Below are 21,145 nucleotides of genomic sequence, written 5' to 3' on the forward strand. Positions count from 1 at the left end.
AGAAACAACACCAAGCAAAGCAGGGAACCTACAGCAGACACAGAACACACTGGAGACAACCACTGGGAAATGTCCTGTCTGGCCACTAGGGTACACATTCATTCATTCATTCATTCATTCATTCATTCAATCTATCTATCTATCTATCTATCTATCTATCTATCTATCTATCTATCTATCTATCTATCTATCTATCTATCTATCTATCTATCTATCTATCTATCTATCTATCTATCTATCTATCTATCTATCTATCTATCTATCTATCTATCTATCTATCTATCTATCTATCTATCTATCTATCTATCTATCTATCTATCTATCTATCTATCTATCTATCTATCTATCTATCTATCTATCTATCTATCTATCTATCTATCTATCTATCTATCTATCTATCTATCTATCTATCTATCTATCTATCTATCTATCTATCTATCTATCTATCTATCTATCTATCTATCTATCTATCTATCTATCTATCTATCTATCTATCTATCTATCTATCTATCTATCTATCTATCTATCTATCTATCTATCTATCTATCTATCTATCTATCTATCTATCTATCTATCTATCTATCTATCTATCTATCTATCTATCTAATCTTTCTTTCTTTCTTTCTTTCTTTCTTTCTCTCTCTTGCAATTTCCAATCAATCATTTTTATCTCACGGGCCGTGATGCATTAGCACTAACACCCTAGTGTTCCGTACCCATATACCACGATGCCCAAACCGGCGAGTTGCCACGCGCGGACGTAGAAGGCGAAGACTGCGACAGAAGCGAAACGGGGGAGACGAGCAGTGTATATCTCTTCTCGGTTTTTTGGCGGATACAAGGGAGAAAGAAACACGAGTTCCGTCCGCTAACATGCGCATTTCATGCAGTCCGACTATCATTCTAGTGCTTCTTACACGCACCACATCATGTTGAATTTGGCGACGTGACACCCGAGGAGGCAGGTGCCGCGACCGTGACCAGAGCGTAAGATGGACGTGTAATATTTATCGCTTCTCGGCCTTTTGGCTAGGATCAAAGTGTAGACGATCGACGTTCAGCTTCGCTCTACAACCGGTTTTCTTCGCTACGTTATCAACTGCCCTGGGGTTTCGTCTGTCTGCGCCCCTGGGGTTCCTGCCGAGCATTCGGTAAGCATGGCCTGGTCTGGGCTTCCGAAGGCCTTTGCCTTCAATTTGACTACACCGTCGGATATTCCGATTGATGTGTTAGTGCGCCGAGTGCGTGAAGTTGCTGGCCCCAAGTCGGTGCAGTCCATGCAGCACCGAGGACGGGACAAGTTCCAAGTTGTTGTAAGAAATGAAGCTGCCAGGCAGAACCTACGTGACGTCAAGGAATTTGAAATTGAAGGAGGCGTCGTGCAAGTTGAACCGGTTGGTCCAAATGTGATATTTATTACCGTGACACTACTACCAGCCTATGTTAGTGACGAGCATCTTGTAAGAGCCCTGTCGCCGTAGGGCACTGTTCTCGACATCACTCATCTCTGCTACAAAGACGACCCAGACCTCTGGACAGGCAACATTCTTGTAAAGTTCGAGGAAAAAAAGCCCCCACCGAACTTCTTAAACGTCCTTGGCCATATGGTCATGCTGAATTACAGAGGCATGAAGAAAGTTTGTGGACGGTGCAAAGGTGAAGGCCACTTCCGGTCATCTTGTACGACACCCCGCTGTGCTCGTTGTGCTGTCTTTGGGCACGATACACAAAGTTGCACTCTAAGTTGCCGCAGATGCGAAGGAGATCATGCCACAGTTGACTGCCGACGGCAGAAGCTGTACTCTGCTGTGCTGCAAACAGGAGATGCCAATTCAGAACAACAGACCCCTATGGAGGAGGGACACGTGAGCATCGACGTTGCTGAAAGTGTTCTCACCGAAGAACCGCAGAGGCCTTTGCAGGGAGACAGTGGTGTTTCCAGGACCACCGATGTACAGGTTGAAGAAGCCAGTGACAGTGCACCCGCCAGTGAGACGGTTGAGGAGAACGGGCTAGATGGCGGTTTTAGATCGTCGACGCCACCCCCTCTTGTGATTGACGAAGATGCCAAAAGTTCTTCGACCGAGGAACCCGAACGTCTACAAGAGGACGACGAGGATACAGGCGACACACTCTGTAAAGTCGACGGCAAGAGGGATCGACCGACCAGCAGCGACAGCCCATCGGACACAGCCCCTGGTTCAGCCCCCACCTGTGTGAAAAAGGCAAGAATTCAAGATATTCCACAAAATGACTATGAAAACTATACTAGTGCCGAAGAATATTGAATCTGTTGTACACCGGTCGTATCAGTTGTACGCGGTTCGACGCTTGTGTCTGGTTTTCTTAAAGATATAGCAGGTTGTATACAAACGATAAGGTTATCTAGGTTTTGCCAACTTATCTTTTGGCAGATTATGACTCTTAGTTTTCTTTCTCTGAATGTTCATGGGTTCCACAATCTTGATAAACAAGTTGAGGTGAGTAGTTTCGCCCGCTCGTTGTCGGTCGATATCTTGTGTTTGCAAGAAGTGCATTTTTCTTGTAAAGCGGACGTACAATGTTTTGAAAAACAATTTGACTTGCTCTCCTTCTGCAGCTTTGGCAGCAGCCGAGCACGTGGTGTTGCAGTAATCCTTTTTATGCCAGACCGGGTTCAGAAATATTTCTGTAACTATGATGCGGACGGCAGAGTTGTTGCAATAGATCTGACGATAAAAGAATTCAAATTCAGAATGCTAAATATTTATGCACCAGCAGACAAAGGCCAATTGAATGAGTTTTATTCCAACCTAGATTCCATGTTACTGGTGCCCTACCCCGTACTTTTGTGCGGAGATTTCAATTGCGTCCTTGATGCAAACCGTGATTGCATTGGAAGGTCGCGCTCTCGAAGACGACATTGGGAAACGAGAGTTTTGAAAAATATAATAGAACAGTTAGATCTGGTGGATGTGTGGCGCGAACTGCACCCAACGTCATGCCAAGTCACATGGAAGAACACCAGGGGGATGGGATCTAGGTTGGACCGTTGCTATCTGACACGTCCATTTTCGCAATGCGTTATGAGATGTGAGATCCGCCCACTGCCAGATGTTGGTTTCTACATTTCGGATCACCAAGCTCTGTTTTTCGTTGTTGAATGTCCACAACAAAGAAGTCGCACAGGGCGACCATGGCGTATGGATGTGTCCCTCCTAGCAGATACTGAGGTCGTTACCGACATTAACAAACACATTGCAGAATTTGTTAAGCAACATGAAGCACGACCTGAGTCGTGGGAGGAATTAAAACGTATGGCATGCTCCCTGCTTAAGGGATGGAAACAACGTAAAGCTCGAGAACGAACGGACCAGTTACGAGACCTGGCAGAGAGGATTCACATCGTACGCCGTGGTGCACCTCTGACACTCAGAATGCAAGAATATATTGACACACTTACAGCAACACGCTTGCACTTGCTGCGAGAGTCATCTTTGGTAACGAAGTGCCTTTACCACCGCCGTTCACAGTTAGGGGGACCGGAAATGTTCAGGTATTTGCATTGTACGAAATTTCAGTCAGGTCCGCGGGAGGAGGTTACTGGTTTTAGGAGTTCAGATGGCGAAATATCATCTGACCCAACTGTCGTTCGTGAAGGTTTTTTGAGGTTCTATCGACAAAGTGCAGAGGCTTTGCCAGACTCAGGAGTTCTGTCTAGTTCTATTTTTGACTCCCTTCCCAAAGTGCCGGTGGAAGAGTGTGAAATTTTGAAGGAACCGATCACTATCGAAGAGTTAGATGGTGCGGTAGCCAGGGCGAAACGCAGAAAATCACCTGGACCAGATGGTTTACCCGCTGAATTTTATTACACTTTCTGGCCTATTGTCCGAGGCTTCTTTCATAAAGTGGTGATTACGTCCTTGCTGAGTGGTTCACTTCCATGCTCATTTGGGAAGGGAAGAATTGTTTTAATCCCTAAGACGGGTGGTGATACTTTCAAGCCAGAAAGTTGGCGGCCAATTACACTTTTAAATAACGATTACAAGTTGGTCACTTCTGTTTTTGCGGAGCGAGTAAAGCAGGTTTTGGAACATATTATTCATCCCGCACAAACATGTACTGTTCCAGGGCGTTCAATGTATACAACACTCAGTGCGATTAGGGATGTTCTTGAATATGTTAGGACACGGCCAATTTCTGGAGCTATTATGGAGTTAGACCAAGCCAAGGCGTTTGATTTTGTAAGCCATAAGTATTTGTTTTTTGTGCTCCATACGTACGGTTTTCCAGAGTCATTTATCCAATACATCCGTCTTTTGTATCAAAACCATATGAGCTCGTTGGTAGTGATGGGTGAAGAAAGTCCATCTTTCCCTGTTAAACGTGGGGTAAGACAAGGCTGCCCTTTGTCACCGCTTCTTTTTGTCATTGCTTTAGACCCATTCATTCGGGCGATCATCTCTAGTACAAAGATTACCGGTTTCCCATTACCGGCAGGAGGGTCTTTAAAAGTGGGATCATATGCAGATGATGTTACAGTTTTCGTACGTGATGAATTGTCGTTTACACATGTGTTTCAGATTTTCAATGAGTATGCACGTGTGTCAGGTGCACACCTCAATATTGCAAAATGTAAACTGTTGCCAGTAGGAAATTTTCTGGTTCCGGCTTCCATCCCAGTGTCCGTGTGCCACCAGTTAACTATACTTGGTGTAACCTTTAACTCTGTAGGTCCAATGTTGTTGAACTGGGTAGATTTGTATAAAGAGCTTAGCGAAAATGTGACAGTAGCCGAAAAGTTTGACCTCTGTGTAACAGAACGAGCCTTTCTCGTGAAAACGTTTTTCTCAGGCCGGCTATGGCATCTAGCCCACGTAACATGGCCCCCAAAGAGAGTTTTGAGGTGCATGAATACCTTGCTGCACAGCTTCATCTGGGCGAGAAAGACCGAGCTTGTCCCGAGAATTGCGCTACGATTGCCACAGAGGATAGGCGGACTGGGTGTGCCAGATTTTGAGATCATTTGTAAAGTACTGAATATCCGGACAGCTATAAAAATCCTCTCTGGAGATCCGTCACCAGAGCAGTCTTTGCTGTGGTACCTGTTGGGAACAGCTCGCCATATGTTCAATGACATCTGTTCACTTCGAGCTGGCCCCACAGTAGAAACACCCAGCCGGTACTATAGAACGGTAGTCCAATTCTGCAAGTATATTCAGGAGCAATGTCCTGGGATTGAGATAACCCAAACACGCCCTTCGGTGTTTACCTATAAGATAGCCGAACAAGGGCTTGACAGACAACATCTCTTAACCGTAAAAAGCACCAAGTGGGCGATTGTGCAGCAGAAATGCGTACCTGTAGCTTTGAGGGACCTAATGTGGCGGTATGCTTGGGGTGTCTTACCCACACGGGACAGAATTTCAGCCTGGGGGATTACCACAGCAACACAATGTGCCTGGTGCACCAATCCAGAGACAAATGCTCACGTACTTATAGACTGTAGAATAAGCAAACGGTTTTGGGAAATTGTACGGAGACAGACAAACATTGTGTGCCCACTTACCTGTAAATCACGAAGTGCGCAACGAAGCACTAGACTCAGAACTCTGGTGACAGCAGCTGGGTTTCAGATTCTTTGGAGAGCCCGGTCTCACTGTGTGGTCCAAAACAAGAGAACAGTTCCGATGTTGGCAATGGTTAGACACCTTCGCGTGCAAGTGCAAAGTTTGCTGTCGACTGAGCTGAGATGCCATGGCCTGCAACGTTTTCAAGCAAAGTGGGGTCAACACCCCGTGCTTATCATCCCGGATGACCAGATCTTTCTAAAAAATTATGAGCATCGTATCATGTAAATACTTTTGAGTTGCACATTTTGTCAAGTAGACTAATAATGTAATAAACTCATTTTAAAAAGTATCTGTTCTTATCAGCTTAATATCTGATACGAGCCCTATTTGGACTCACGATATTAATCTTATTTTTGGCCCGAGACAGTGTGTCTGAAGCTCGCCTCGGCACTGTCAAGGGTTGCCCTGGTATTGCACTACCTCCAGGTGTAGCCCACCCGTCTCAAATCAAAAAACAAACAAGAAAAATTCGGAAACAGCACCAATAAGCATCAGCCATGATGACCAGAGACAGGCAAAAGAGGGAAGCGTAGAAACAACACCAAGCAAAGCAGGGAAACTACAGAAGACATAGACACAGAACACACTGGAGACAACCACTGGGAAATGTCCTGTCTGGCCACTAGGGTACACATTCATTCATTCATTCTATCTATCTATCTCTCTCTGTCTCGCTTGCAATTTCCAATCAATCATTTTTATCTCACGGGCCGTGATGCATTAGTACTAACACCCTATTGTTCCATACCCATATACCACGATGCCCAAACTGGCGACGTGCCACGCGCGGACGTAGAAGGCGAGACTGCGACAGAAGCGAAACGGGGGAGACGTGCAGTGTATATCTCTTCTCGGTCTTTTGGCGGATACAAGGGAGAAAGAAACACGAGTTCCGTCCGCTAACATGCGCATTTCATGCAGTCCGACTATAATTCTAGTGCTTCTTACACGCACCACATCATGTTGAATTTGGCGACGTGACACCCGAGGAGGCAGGTGCCGCGACCGTGACCAGAGCGTAAGATGGACGTGTAATATTTATCGCTTCTCGGCCTTTTGGCTAAGATCAAAGTGTAGTATACTTGATCGCCAGAGGCCTGAGAGTGGTGGCTCCAGTACTCCTAGCGTGTACCGCCCTTTTCAGGGCGAATACGGTGCCAGCCAAGGACAAGGCCCGCTTGCGGGTTTGGTTTTATCGCCCCTTGTTCCGAGGTAGCCTCTCTCTCACAGGTGGTGTTAAGTAGGTGGCCCAGCCACCTACCGCCCTTTTCTGGGCGTTGAACACCAGCCAAAGGAGGGCCCTCTTCTGGGCTTGGTTCATCGCCCCCTCCCGAGGCCGCCTAACTTGGGGACTGTCCCAATGCAGCCTGCTCCGACTGCTGCTACTGGAACGGAGCGGTGCCCGTCGACAGGCGATTGCCCCAGAAGCCCTTTACAGCTTCTGCCTCGCAGCCCTTTACACTGCGGGGGAGGCCCGGTTCTTATGTCCTCTATGAGGACGCCGGACCTTGGACCACTCGTACAAGAGCTTTCCCGGACAAGCCCTCATACCGCGGTGACTGCGGAAGCCACACCAAGCCACAGTGACGCCTGGATCCGGCAGCCTTCCAGAGAGGGAGAAACTCTCACAGTGTTCTTCCCCCTGCCAGACCACTTTGTGTGCCCTGAGGATGGGTGCACACAAGCATTCCGCTCAAGTGTATGGACAAGCCAGAGGCAGTCATTATCAAGACACCTGGAACAAGGGCACGATTCCCGAGTCACAAAGTTTGTTTACCACTGCCTGATGTGCAACCAGTCCATGGGAAGCCGCCCCAGAAACCACAGATGCAGTACGGTCTCCGCACAACCTCCACTACCCCAGGACCGAACTGCATTCCGGCATGAGTGTGACATCTGCCACAACACGTTCCCAAGCAGGAAGGGACTGCATAATCACATGGTATGGCATCGGCGTGAAGCTGCAAGGACCGACCGCAATCGCACAATGCTACCACCAGGACAAGACCCCGAGCCAGAAGATGTAGATCCCGAGGAGGACAACGCCACATCTCAGTCTACATCAATATCGCCTACCGCAGAGGAGTTGGCTAACTCCCTGATGGAAATCCCAGAAGCTGTAGCAGAACCCGAATTCGTAGAACCCGAGGAGAACAACGCCACAACTCAGCTTGCATCAACACTGACTCCCACAGGGGAGTCGGCTAACTCTTTGATGGAATCCAACGGCTCCTCTTCTAACACAATTGAGCTGTGTTGCCCCACGGATCTCACAGACAATGCTGCAGCCATCATCAACTCCAATGCGATAGCCACCCTGGACCATCCAGCAGAGGACGCCATCACAGAAAGTGGGGAAAGCAACAACAGCCCTGACCTGCCACAACCCGATGCCCTGGAAAAGTTCATACTATCTGACTTCGCTTCTGAGCTGAACAACATCCTAGAAGGTGCTACCTCTTTGACCAACTGGGCCAGATTTGAGGATATTCTCGAGGAAGCCACCCAAGTTGCCTCCAATGCCGTTCGCCTTCCTCCTCCGCGGGACGGTGTGTCACGCCCAAAAAGGATCAACCCAGACGACCCACGGCAAATCCAGAAAATATACAGGCGAAACAGGCGACAAGCTATACGACTTATCTGCGACGGGTCATCAAGAAGATGCGAAATTCCATGTGAGCATGTAGAAGAGCACTTCACCACGTTGTGGCAGCCGGAGGTGTGCAGCACAAATATCTTCCACGACCGCCCCGGCGCCGCAACTGAGGTAGACCTCGGCTGGTTCACACCACAGGAAGTCAGAAGAAAAGCCACAAAAGCTGAGAACTCTGCACCTGGCGATGACCGTCTAACCTATAGGCACTGGCTGGACGTTGACCCTGATGGCATCTTCATGGCATCTACCTTCAACATTTGCCTAAAATACAAGCGTATCCCGGACTCGTGGAGAACCTCTAATACTGTCCTAATATTCAAGAAGGGGGACCCCGCCGACATATCCAACTGGCGGCCAATTTCCATAGCAAGAACCCTGAACAAGCTCTACACCGGCTGCCTAGCGTCGAGGCTCCAGTCATGGATAATGCAGAACAGCGTGCTGAGCCCGACCCAGAAAGGATTCTTGCCCCACGATGGTGTGTACGAACACAACTACGTCCTGCAGCACTACATCAATGACGCAAGGGCCAACAACAAGGAACTGTGTGCAGCATTCTTGGACTTCTCAAACGCCTTTGGTTCAGTCCCTCACACAGCCATCATCGAAGCAGTAGGAGCAGCTGGCTGTGGATCTGACTTCAAGGATATCGTAACCGACCTTTACAACAACAACACAAGCCGTGTCCTCACCAATGGGGAGACTACTCACCCCATTCCCATGCGAAGAGGAATCAGGCAGGGCTGTCCCCTGAGTGGCCTGCTTTTCAACATGACAGTTGACCCCATCCTTCGAGACATCCAAGGCGACAGCACAAAGCACGCTGTCCTCGCCTATGCTGATGACATCACACCACTAGCGGACAACCCCACTCTACTGCAGCAGCAAATCGACAGAATCGCAGCACTAGCATCTTCATTATGCCTGACCCTCAACCCTAGCAAGTGCAAATCTATCCATGTTTCTGGCCATAGACCTGTCGGGATCCGGGAGACGGAATTCCACATCCGGGACACCCCAATCACCACCCTAAAGGAGTTCGAGTCCTTCAACTACCTTGGACGTCCTGTAGGCTTCAATGTGCTAAAGGACGAAACAACTATCGAGGCAGCCATCAGCACTGGAAAGAAGATCCTGACATCAATGTTAGCACCATGGCAACGCCTAGATGCACTAAAGACTTTCGTCTACCCGTCCCTGAACTTCTCCATGCGCTGTGGTTCCTTAGGAAAAACCGACTGGATGAGACTTGACCAGGAGCTACGGCCGCTTATCAAGAGGACCCTCTACATCCCGAGCAATGCAGCCAACGAGTACATCTACAGTAAATCTGGAATGGGAGGCTGCGGAATCCCACTAGCAGCTGAGACCAGTGATGTAGCTCGGATAGACGGCGCCTTCAAACTCCTGACGTCGCGCGATCCAGTTGTTGCCCATATTGCCAAGGAGAACCTCTTCCACACTGTCAGCAAGCGCCTGCGTGCCACCTGCTCCGCATCCGACGTGGAGTCCTTCCTGGCTGGGGACACCGAGGGGCCCTTCAGAATATCCACCAACGAGCTCGGCAACGTATGGACTGAGGCTAGGAAGGCATCCCGTCGCCTCGGAGTAACATGGACCATTGAGGAAGGTGGGCTGAGCATCTCGAGGAAGGACAAGACCATGACGGAACGCTGGAGAACGAGGATCATGCGCACCCTGCGTGACCAACTGGACAAAGAACGCTCACAGGAACTCTGTGACCTGGCCAACCAGGGCAAAGCAATGGACTGCGCAAGACTCGACCCCAGCAGCACCCACTTCATCAGCAAAGGCCTGTACACACGCTTCGCCGACTGGAGATTCATCCATCGAGCCCGCCTCAATCTCCATCCGTTGAACGGCGCAAGGACCTGGGGACATGGCGACAAAAGATGCCGCAGATGTGGCTACTCCAACGAAACATTACCCCATGTCGTGTGCCACTGCATGAGGCAAAGCCAGGCAATGACGAAGCGGCACAACGACATCGTTGAGCGAGTGAAAACAGCGGCTGCAGCAAAATACACCGTTATATCAGAAAACCGCCCTGTTGGTGACACGCAGCTTCGCCCAGACCTCATCCTTGCCCGTGGAGAAGAAGCGGTCATCGTCGACGTCACCTGCCCATTCGAGAACCGTGCCACAGCCTTCCAGCAAGCCCGCACAAACAAAGTCAACAAGTACCAGCCAGTAAAGGAACACCTACAACGAAGGTACCAACGTGTCACCATTGAACCTATTGTGGTTGGTGCACTCGGCTGCTGGGACCCTGAAAATGACCGCTTCCTGCACCGCCTCTGCTCTCGGAGGTATCTGAAGAAAATGAAGAAACTCTGTGTGAGCTCGGTAATCTCCGCCACACGGGATATTTATGCCGCGCACGTTTCCAACTCCTGAAACGGGATACCTAACACTGCTAGTTTCTTTTACCCTCTTGACTACTATGAATCTCTTGTACATCCTCTCATGCGACCACTGTACATATCCCCATTGTCTTGTATAACGAAAATAACATCCTGAATAAATTTCTGTTCTTATCAGCTTAATATCTGATACGAGCCCTATTTGGACTCACGATATTAATCTTATTTTTGGCCCGAGACAGTGTGTCTGAAGCTCGCCTCGGCACTGTCAAGGGTTGCCCTGGTATTGCACTACCTCCAGGTGTGGCCCACCCGTCTCAAAACAAAAAACAGAAATTCCGAAACAGCATCAATAAGCATCAGCCATGATGACCAGAGACAGGCAAAAGAGGGAAGCGTAGAAACAACACCAAGCAAAGCAGGGAACCTACAGCAGACACAGAACACACTGGAGACAACCACTGGGAAATGTCCTGTCTGGCCACTAGGGTACACATTCATTCATTCATTCATTCATTCATTCATTCATTCATTCTATCTATCTATCTATCTATCTATCTATCTATCTATCTATCTATCTATCTATCTATCTATCTATCTATCTATCTATCTATCTATCTATCTATCTATCTATCTATCTATCTATCTATCTATCTATCTTTCTTTCTTTCTTTCTTTCTTTCTTTCTTTCTTTCTTTCTTTCTTTCCTTCCTTCCTTCCTTCCTTCCTTCCTTCCTTCCTTCCTTCCTTCCTTCCTTCCTTCCTTCCTTCCTTCCTTCCTTCCTTCCTTCCTTCCTTCCTTCCTTCCTTCCTTCCTTCCTTCCTTCCTTCTTTCTTTCTTTCTTTCTTTCTTTCTCTCTTTCTTTCTTTCTTTCTCTCTCTCTTGCAATTTCCAATCAATCATTTTTATCTCACGGGCCGTGATGCATTAGCACTAACACCCTAGTGTTCCGTACCCATATACCACGATGCCCAAACCGGCGACGTGCCACGCGCGGACGTAGAAGGCGAGACTGCGACAGAAGCGAAACGGGGGAGACGTGCAGTGTATATCTCTTCTCGGTCTTTTGGCGGATACAAGGGAGAAAGAAACACGAGTTCCGTCCGCTAACATGCGCATTTCATGCAGTCCGACTATCATTCTAGTGCTTCTTACACGCACCACATCATGTTGAATTTGGCGACGTGACACCCGAGGAGGCAGGTGCCGCGACCGTGACCAGAGCGTAAGATGGACGTGTAATATTTATCGCTTCTCGGCCTTTTGGCTAAGAGTGTGTGAAGGTTTTTCTACGGAGTACTGCTTCCTTTCGTCTACAACTAGGCCCCGGAGTCTCTTTAGCTGGGATCTCGGGGCCATTGTGGTCCTACCTGCCCGGAGCAATGGCTGGTAGAGCGGTTCCGCCTCCAAAGGAGTACGCTTTCAATGTAAGTGTTGCTGCAGGCACTTCCATCGATGAAATCATCGACGCTACTGCAGATCAAGTAGGCTTAAATCAAGTCTACAGTGTACAACACTTGGGACGCACGTTTTTCCAAGTGGTAGTCAACAGTATTGTCGCAATGAACAAGATCACAGAAGCAAATTGTATTCGTATCGGAAACACAAAAGTTGATGTCGAATTAGAAAGTTCGCGCCTCGTGTACGTGACCTGCCGTTATTTACCAACGTACGTGCCGTCAGATTACCTTGAAAAGGCACTCACGCCGTTTGGGAAGGTCATCGAGATAAATGCAGTAATGTACAAAGATCGCCCTACTGTACGAACCGGAGACAGGATTATCAAGATGGAAATGTCGGTAAAAAACCCGGTTCCAAATTTCTTAAGAGTCAACGGCCACAGGGTAACGTTCAACTACAGAGGAATGAAGATGGTTTGCAGGCGGTGTAAACGTGAAGGCCACTTCAAGGATGCTTGTGACGTGGACTATTGTTCGCGGTGCCTCTGTTTTGGACATCCAGCTGCAACATGCCAAGCCAGATGTCTTCGATGCGAAGGAGCACATGCCACGGCGGATTGCACAACGAAACGCCAATACGCAGAAGTTGTCTTACAAAGGGATGACGATTTTCCTCCATTACGTGGAGCTGCTGGAAATGCGGAAGCGCCATCACAAAAACAACCTGACGCACCTATGGAAACGAATCGCACAGAACCTACAGTAGACGCGCCACATGAGTACGCAGAAACAACTGGAGGGAACCTAGATATGGACTCATGTTCCACGACGTCGAGTACAAGTACAACAACTCCTATGTCTGAAACCAGGACATTGATCCCCGCAATACTACAGTCTCCGGAAATGACCGCAACGGATAGTGAAGTGGAAGATTCCAGCGTAAAAGAACCGCTGCCACTTCAAGACAACCTTCCACCATCGTTGAGTGCAATTCATCCCCTTCCACAACGGCTGGCATCATCGGCTAGCCTTTCCTACGAACGCCGCGAGGCTGGACATAAGTTCCCGCCACAATCTACACAACAGCCAAAGGTACCAGAGGACGACGAAAGCATTACCTCGGGCGCAAGTACAGAACCGAAACGGGGTTTGTCTTCAAGCAGCGACCAAGGTCAAAGCCCGAAAGTAGCGTCCAAAAAGAAAAAAAGATGAGTACGGGTGATATAGGGAAGTGGAATGTTTCAGATAGTGATTCTAACTCTTCGTAATGGGAACTTTTCTTTTCCTATTCGTGCGGTTGAGTCTTCTCACCCTAAATGTACAAGGTTTTCGTAGTCCCGATAAACAAAGGGAAGTGATGCAGCTCGCACAGTCCAGTAAATGCGATATACTTGTAATCCAGGAAACGAATTTCTATTGTTTACGAGACGTGTTGAGTTTCAAAACACGCTTCTCGGTTGATTGTTACTTTTCTTTTGCATCCAGTCGCTCTTTGGGTGTAGGTGTGATTATCTTTCGTCGTTCACTGATAAGTGAATGCACTTTTTGCCATGACGAGATAGGGAGAGTAGCTTGTCTGGATATCCTTTTGGGGGGTTCAAAGTGGCGTATAATTAATGTGTATGGCCCCACTCGCCCAAGTATGGCAAGGAATTTTTACCGAAGCTTGGAAGTTTTTCTATTGGAAGCACAGCCCTTCATCTTAGCTGGCGACTTTAACTGTGTCCTGGATTCACACAGGGATGTTTGAGGGCCTGGGCTCGGAAGGGCAGAATGGAGGGGAAAAGAGCTGAAACGCATTTTTGAACAATATGATCTTGCTGATGCTTGGGTGGAAATGTACGGGAACACTTTTACACATACTTGGTCTCGAGGTCATTCTTACAGCCGAATTGACCGATTGTATTTCCCAAAAGATATTGTACAGTGTATTAGTTGCCAGATGTTACCGCTTCCCCAGAGTGCTGGGTATATTACAGACCATGTGCCTATTCTTGTAGAATTGGAGTTGCCGGCTCGGGTTTCTAGTAATCGTTTCTTGTGGCGACTAGACGCGAACATTCTGCGTGATCGAGATACGTCAGAAACAGTAAAAAGAGAGATAACAGAGTTGACAGCGGGCTACAATCATTCTCCAGATCTTTGGGATAGCCAGAAAGCAGAATGGCGGAAATGTTTGATAACGGCTGGCAGAGAGTTAAAACTAAAACGTATAGCGCTTTTGAATAATTTATGGCGTAAAATGCAGATAGTTAAGAGAGGTGGAGCGGCAACTCTAATTATGCAGGAACACTTAGAAATGTTGCGTGAAAGATATTATAGGACGTTTCGCCTGTCGTCGAGAACAGCATCTGTACTTTTAACCCGTAATCATCCAGTCTCGAATCCCGAGATACTACGTTATGTTCGAATAGAGGACGTCAGTCCAACGATGTCTAGTCGTGTAGAAAAAGTCGCTTTGTCTGATGGAACGGTTTCAGATAACGCTTCAGATATTCGATTTGTGTTCGAGCAGTATTTTAGTAAGCTATTTCAGTCCGAACAATCTCACACGGGATTTGAATTTGATAGAGAAATGATGAATTTCCTATCAGACCTGCCGCAGCTACCCGAGTCGTTGCATGAAGCTCTATGCAGTCCAGTCACTTTGTCGGAAGTTCACGAAGCGGCTCGAAGTATGAAAACTGGCTCTACCCCAGGAGAAGATGGTCTATCAATAGAGTTTTATATGCATTTTTGGGACCATCTAGGGCCTCTTTTGGTACGATTGATCAACCATTTCCTTATAACTGGACAGCTGCCCAAGTCCTTTAAAAGAGGAGTAGTGGTTTTAATTCCAAAGAAGAACATGCCCTGTCGTAATGCCCCATAAATGTGGAGACCGATAACCCTCCTCAATTCAGATTATAAAATCGTAGCGAGTGTGTTGGCCAGACGTCTTCGAGTAGCTCTGCCTTATGTAGTGTCTCCATGGCAAACCAGTTCAGTTTTGGGAAGAAGTATTTATTCGTCTCTTTTGTTGGTGCGCGACATACTAGAGTATGCAAACTCGCGTTCGTTATCCGGGTGTATAGTTTCGTTCGATCAAGAAAAAGCTTTTGATCGTATAGAACATTCTTACTTGTTTACAGTGTTGAGATGTTTTGGCTTTCCGGACGAGTTTGTCAATATACTAAAGTCATTGTATTTTGACCTTTGTAGTACGCTAGTTGTTAATGGACAGCTTTGTTCCCCTTTCGCTGTGTCACGAGGAGTACGACAGGGCTGTCCATTATCTCCCAAGCTTTTTGTATTGTGTATTGACCCCCTGTTGCACAAATTACAGAACAATGTTAACATCCGCGGTTTTCCTGTGCCAGGTACAAAATCGTTAGTAGTTTCAGCATACGCAGACGACATTTTGCTTTTTGTACAAAGTGACGATTGTATTCGACATGCTTTAAAGACGTATGCTTTATACTCCCGGTTTTCGGGAGCACGTCTAAACGCAGCTAAATGTAAAGCGTTATCAGTTGGCGGATTTGCCGACATCTTATCTAACGGCATTCAGTATGAACCCGTTTTGTCAATTTTGGGGGTCGTTTTTGATGCAACGGGCGTGGCAGTTTCTAACTGGGTCGATATCGTATCACACATACAACGAAAACTTGCAGTGATGAATCGTTTTCAGTTTTCGTTCCAAGAACGAGCCTATATGATAAAATCTGTTCTATGTGCAAAACTCTGGCACATCGCGAGAATTGCTTTTCCCCCGACGAGTATATGTACAAAAGTGAACAGTCTGTGCTTTTCCTTTTTCTGGGGAGGATGAACAGAATTAGTGAACAGAGAAACGCTACGTCGTTCCCGAGAGGAAGGGGGGTGGAGTCTGCCTTGTGTTACGACCTTCTGCAGACTCTTGGCGCTTCGAAGTGTTTTGACGATTTTAGAAGATGTAGATAGTCCATCGCGACCACTTATTTTGTATTTTCTTAGTACTAAAAGAAGAGTTTTAGTGCCACGGGGTCTTGGCAATCTCTGTCCCACAGCGGAATTCCCGTTACCTTTTTACGCAAGGGTTGTTGAAATTTTTCACAAAGTAGAAACGGAAGCGCCGTCAATCAACGTTCGAAACACCGCAGTCTCGAGGATATGCGAGCTCCTTTGTACTCCCACAACGAGTAGGCCTAATAACTTACTCACCTTGAACCAGTCATGGATAGATTTAACCGCCAACGACTTACCCTACGATGTTAGGGATTTTCAGTGGTCAGCAGGTTGGGGAGTTTTACCTACTAGAAATCGTCTTTTTCGTTGGGGAGTGACACGTACAGATGTTTGCCCAAACTGTGGTCTCTCGGAATCGATTGAACATGTTCTCAACACTTGCGTAGTAGCTAGAACTTTTTGGACACTAGTATGTCACCAGTTCAGTGAACGTTATCGACCAGGCAGTCAAATCCGAAGTCGTTTTTTGAGGTTGGTAGTAGCAATAGGGCGCCACGTATTATGGAAGAATAGATGTCAAGCTGCGAGACAGGGGAGACGATTGCGTTTTAGGCACCCTATGTTACATCGACTCAGAACCAGGATAACCAAACACCTAGAAATGGAGCTGGTGATATTGGGAGAGAGAGAATTTTTGCAAAAATGGTCCACAAGGTTTGTAAGGATAGTGAAGGACACGGTCGTGCTGGGTCGTCGTTAGGCTGTGGGAAGGCAGCAGCTGAAGTGATTGACACGTTTTTCTGTAGTGAGTGTGTCACGTAGTTATTTTTTGAACGCTTCCGTAGAGGAAGTTAGTCATTCTTCTTTTTAATCATGTTGGATAGTCGCATTCAGAAAAATGTTATGTAGTTACATATGTATGTGTAAATATGCACTTTGAATAAGGAATGTACGCAAAGGTCAAATAAATTTTCTGTACAGTATCTGTTCTTATCAGCTTAATATCTGATACGAGCCCTATTTGGACTCACGATATTAATCTTATTTTTGGCCCGAGACAGTGTGTCTGAAGCTCGCCTCGGCACTGTCAAGGGTTGCCCTGGTATTGCACTACCTCCAGGTGTGGCCCACCCGTCTCAAAACAAAAAACAGAAATTCCGAAACAGCATCAATAAGCATCAGCCATGATGACCAGAGACAGGCAAAAGAGGGAAGCGTAGAAACAACACCAAGCAAAGCAGGGAACCTACAGCAGACACAGAACACACTGGAGACAACCACTGGGAAATGTCCTGTCTGGCCACTAGGGTACACATTCATTCATTCATTCATTCATTCATTCATTCATTCATTCATTCTATCTATCTATCTATCTATCTATCTATCTATCTATCTATCTATCTATCTATCTATCTATCTATCTATCTATCTATCTATCTATCTATCTATCTATCTATCTATCTATCTATCTATCTATCTATCTATCTATCTATCTATCTATCTATCTATCTATCTATCTATCTATCTATCTATCTATCTATCTATCTATCTATCTATCTATCTATCTATCTATCTATCTATCTATCTATCTATCTATCTATCTATCTATCTATCTATCTTTCTTTCTTTCTTTCTTTCTTTCTTTCTTTCTTTCTTTCTTTCTTTCTTTCTTTCTTTCTTTCTTTCTTTCTTTCTTTCTTTCTTTCTTTCTTTCTTTCTTTCTTTCTTTCTTTCTTTCCTTCCTTCCTTCCTTCCTTCCTTCCTTCCTTCCTTCCTTCCTTCCTTCCTTCCTTCCTTCCTTCCTTCCTTCCTTCCTTCCTTCCTTCCTTCCTTCCTTCCTTCCTTCCTTCCTTCCTTCCTTCCTTCCTTCCTTCCTTCCTTCCTTCCTTCCTTCCTTCCTTCCTTCCTTCCTTCCTTCCTTCCTTCCTTCCTTCCTTCCTTCCTTCCTTCCTTCCTTCCTTCCTTCTTTCTTTCTTTCTTTCTTTCTTTCTCTCTTTCTTTCTTTCTTTCTCTCTCTCTTGCAATTTCCAATCAATCATTTTTATCTCACGGGCCGTGATGCATTAGCACTAACACCCTAGTGTTCCGTACCCATATACCACGATGCCCAAACCGGCGACGTGCCACGCGCGGACGTAGAAGGCGAGACTGCGACAGAAGCGAAACGGGGGAGACGTGCAGTGTATATCTCTTCTCGGTCTTTTGGCGGATACAAGGGAGAAAGAAACACGAGTTCCGTCCGCTAACATGCGCATTTCATGCAGTCCGACTATCATTCTAGTGCTTCTTACACGCACCACATCATGTTGAATTTGGCGACGTGACACCCGAGGAGGCAGGTGCCGCGACCGTGACCAGAGCGTAAGATGGACGTGTAATATTTATCGCTTCTCGGCCTTTTGGCTAAGAGTGTGTGAAGGTTTTTCTACGGAGTACTGCTTCCTTTCGTCTACAACTAGGCCCCGGAGTCTCTTTAGCTGGGATCTCGGGGCCATTGTGGTCCTACCTGCCCGGAGCAATGGCTGGTAGAGCGGTTCCGCCTCCAAAGGAGTACGCTTTCAATGTAAGTGTTGCTGCAGGCACTTCCATCGATGAAATCATCGACGCTACTGCAGATCAAGTAGGCTTAAATCAAGTCTACAGTGTACAACACTTGGGACGCACGTTTTTCCAAGTGGTAGTCAACAGTATTGTCGCAATGAACAAGATCACAGAAGCAAATTGTATTCGTATCGGAAACACAAAAGTTGATGTCGAATTAGAAAGTTCGCGCCTCGTGTACGTGACCTGCCGTTATTTACCAACGTACGTGCCGTCAGATTACCTTGAAAAGGCACTCACGCCGTTTGGGAAGATCATCGAGATAAATGCAGTAATGTACAAAGATCGCCCTACTGTACGAACCGGAGACAGGATTATCAAGATGGAAATGTCGGTAAAAAACCCGGTTCCAAATTTCTTAAGAGTCAACGGCCACAGGGTAACGTTCAACTACAGAGGAATGAAGATGGTTTGCAGGCGGTGTAAACGTGAAGGCCACTTCAAGGATGCTTGTGACGTGGACTATTGTTCGCGGTGCCTCTGTTTTGGACATCCAGCTGCAACATGCCAAGCCAGATGTCTTCGATGCGAAGGAGCACATGCCACGGCGGATTGCACAACGAAACGCCAATACGCAGAAGTTGTCTTACAAAGGGATGACGATTTTCCTCCATTACGTGGAGCTGCTGGAAATGCGGAAGCGCCATCACAAAAACAACCTGACGCACCTATGGAAACGAATCGCACAGAACCTACAGTAGACGCGCCACATGAGTACGCAGAAACAACTGGAGGGAACCTAGATATGGACTCATGTTCCACGACGTCGAGTACAAGTACAACAACTCCTATGTCTGAAACCAGGACATTGATCCCCGCAATACTACAGTCTCCGGAAATGACCGCAACGGATAGTGAAGTGGAAGATTCCAGCGTAAAAGAACCGCTGCCACTTCAAGACAACCTTCCACCATCGTTGAGTGCAATTCATCCCCTTCCACAACGGCTGGCATCATCGGCTAGCCTTTCCTACGAACGCCGCGAGGCTGGACATAAGTTCCCGCCACAATCTACACAACAGCCAAAGGTACCAGAGGACGACGAAAGCATTACCTCGGGCGCAAGTACAGAACCGAAACGGGGTTTGTCTTCAAGCAGCGACCAAGGTCAAAGCCCGAAAGTAGCGTCCAAAAAGAAAAAAAAGATGAGTACGGGTGATATAGGGAAGTGGAATGTTTCAGATAGTGATTCTAACTCTTCGTAATGGGAACTTTTCTTTTCCTATTCGTGCGGTTGAGTCTTCTCACCCTAAATGTACAAGGTTTTCGTAGTCCCGATAAACAAAGGGAAGTGATGCAGCTCGCACAGTCCAGTAAATGCGATATACTTGTAATCCAGGAAACGAATTTCTATTGTTTACGAGACGTGTTGAGTTTCAAAACACGCTTCTCGGTTGATTGTTACTTTTCTTTTGCATCCAGTCGCTCTTTGGGTGTAGGTGTGATTATCTTTCGTCGTTCACTGATAAGTGAATGCACTTTTTGCCATGACGAGATAGGGAGAGTAGCTTGTCTGGATATCCTTTTGGGGGGGTTCAAAGTGGCGTATAATTAATGTGTATGGCCCCACTCGCCCAAGTATGGCAAGGAATTTTTACCGAAGCTTGGAAGTTTTTCTATTGGAAGCACAGCCCTTCATCTTAGCTGGCGACTTTAACTGTGTCCTGGATTCACACAGGGATGTTCGAGGGCCTGGGCTCGGAAGGGCAGAATGGAGGGGAAAAGAGCTGAAACGCATTTTTGAACAATATGACCTTGCTGATGCTTGGGTGGAAATGTACGGGAACACTTTTACACATACTTGGTCTCGAGGTCATTCTTACAGCCGAATTGACCGATTGTATTTCCCAAAAGATATTGTACAGTGTATTAGTTGCCAGATGTTACCGCTTCCCCAGAGTGCTGGGTATATTACAGACCATGTGCCTATTCTTGTAGAATTGGAGTTGCCGGCTCGGGTTTCTAGTAATCGTTTCTTGTGGCGACTAGACGCGAACATTCTGCGTGATCGAGATACGTCAGAAACAGTAAAAAGAGAGATAACAGAGTTGACAGCGGGCTACAATCATTCTCCAGATCTTTGGGATAGCCAGAAAGCAGAATGGCGGAAATGTTTGATAACGGCTGGCAGAGAGTTAAAACTAAAACGTATAGCGCTTTTGAATAATTTATGGCGTAAAATGCAGATAGTTAAGAGAGGTGGAGCGGCAACTCTAATTATGCAGGAATACTTAGAAATGTTGCGTGAAAGATATTATAGGACGTTTCGCCTGTCGTCGAGAACAGCATCTGTACTTTTAACCCGTAATCATCCAGTCTCGAATCCCGAGATACTACGTTATGTTCGAATAGAGGACGTCAGTCCAACGATGTCTAGTCGTGTAGAAAAAGTCGCTTTGTCTGATGGAACGGTTTCAGATAACGCTTCAGATATTCGATTTGTGTTCGAGCAGTATTTTAGTAAGCTATTTCAGTCCGAACAATCTCACACGGGATTTGAATTTGATAGAGAAATGATGAATTTCCTATCAGACCTGCCGCAGCTACCCGAGTCGTTGCATGAAG

At 46.7% G+C, this 21,145-nt stretch overlaps 1 non-coding gene and 2 pseudogenes across 1 annotated transcript; all 3 read left to right on the plus strand.

The window, feature by feature from the left end:
* Window positions 1–5,883: 5,883 nt before the first annotated feature.
* Window positions 5,884–6,054, plus strand: LOC135372960 (U2 spliceosomal RNA; annotated as a pseudogene).
* Window positions 6,055–10,779: 4,725 nt separating this feature from the next.
* LOC135372990 (U2 spliceosomal RNA) lies at window positions 10,780–10,969 on the plus strand. Its single transcript, XR_010416203.1, has one exon. It is a non-coding gene; the product is annotated as a U2 spliceosomal RNA (small nuclear RNA).
* Window positions 10,970–16,944: 5,975 nt separating this feature from the next.
* Window positions 16,945–17,116, plus strand: LOC135372955 (U2 spliceosomal RNA; annotated as a pseudogene).
* Window positions 17,117–21,145: the final 4,029 nt, after the last annotated feature.

Source organism: Ornithodoros turicata, unplaced genomic scaffold, assembly GCF_037126465.1.
Source record: "Ornithodoros turicata isolate Travis unplaced genomic scaffold, ASM3712646v1 Chromosome17, whole genome shotgun sequence".
Taxonomy (NCBI): Eukaryota; Metazoa; Arthropoda; class Arachnida; order Ixodida; family Argasidae; genus Ornithodoros; species Ornithodoros turicata.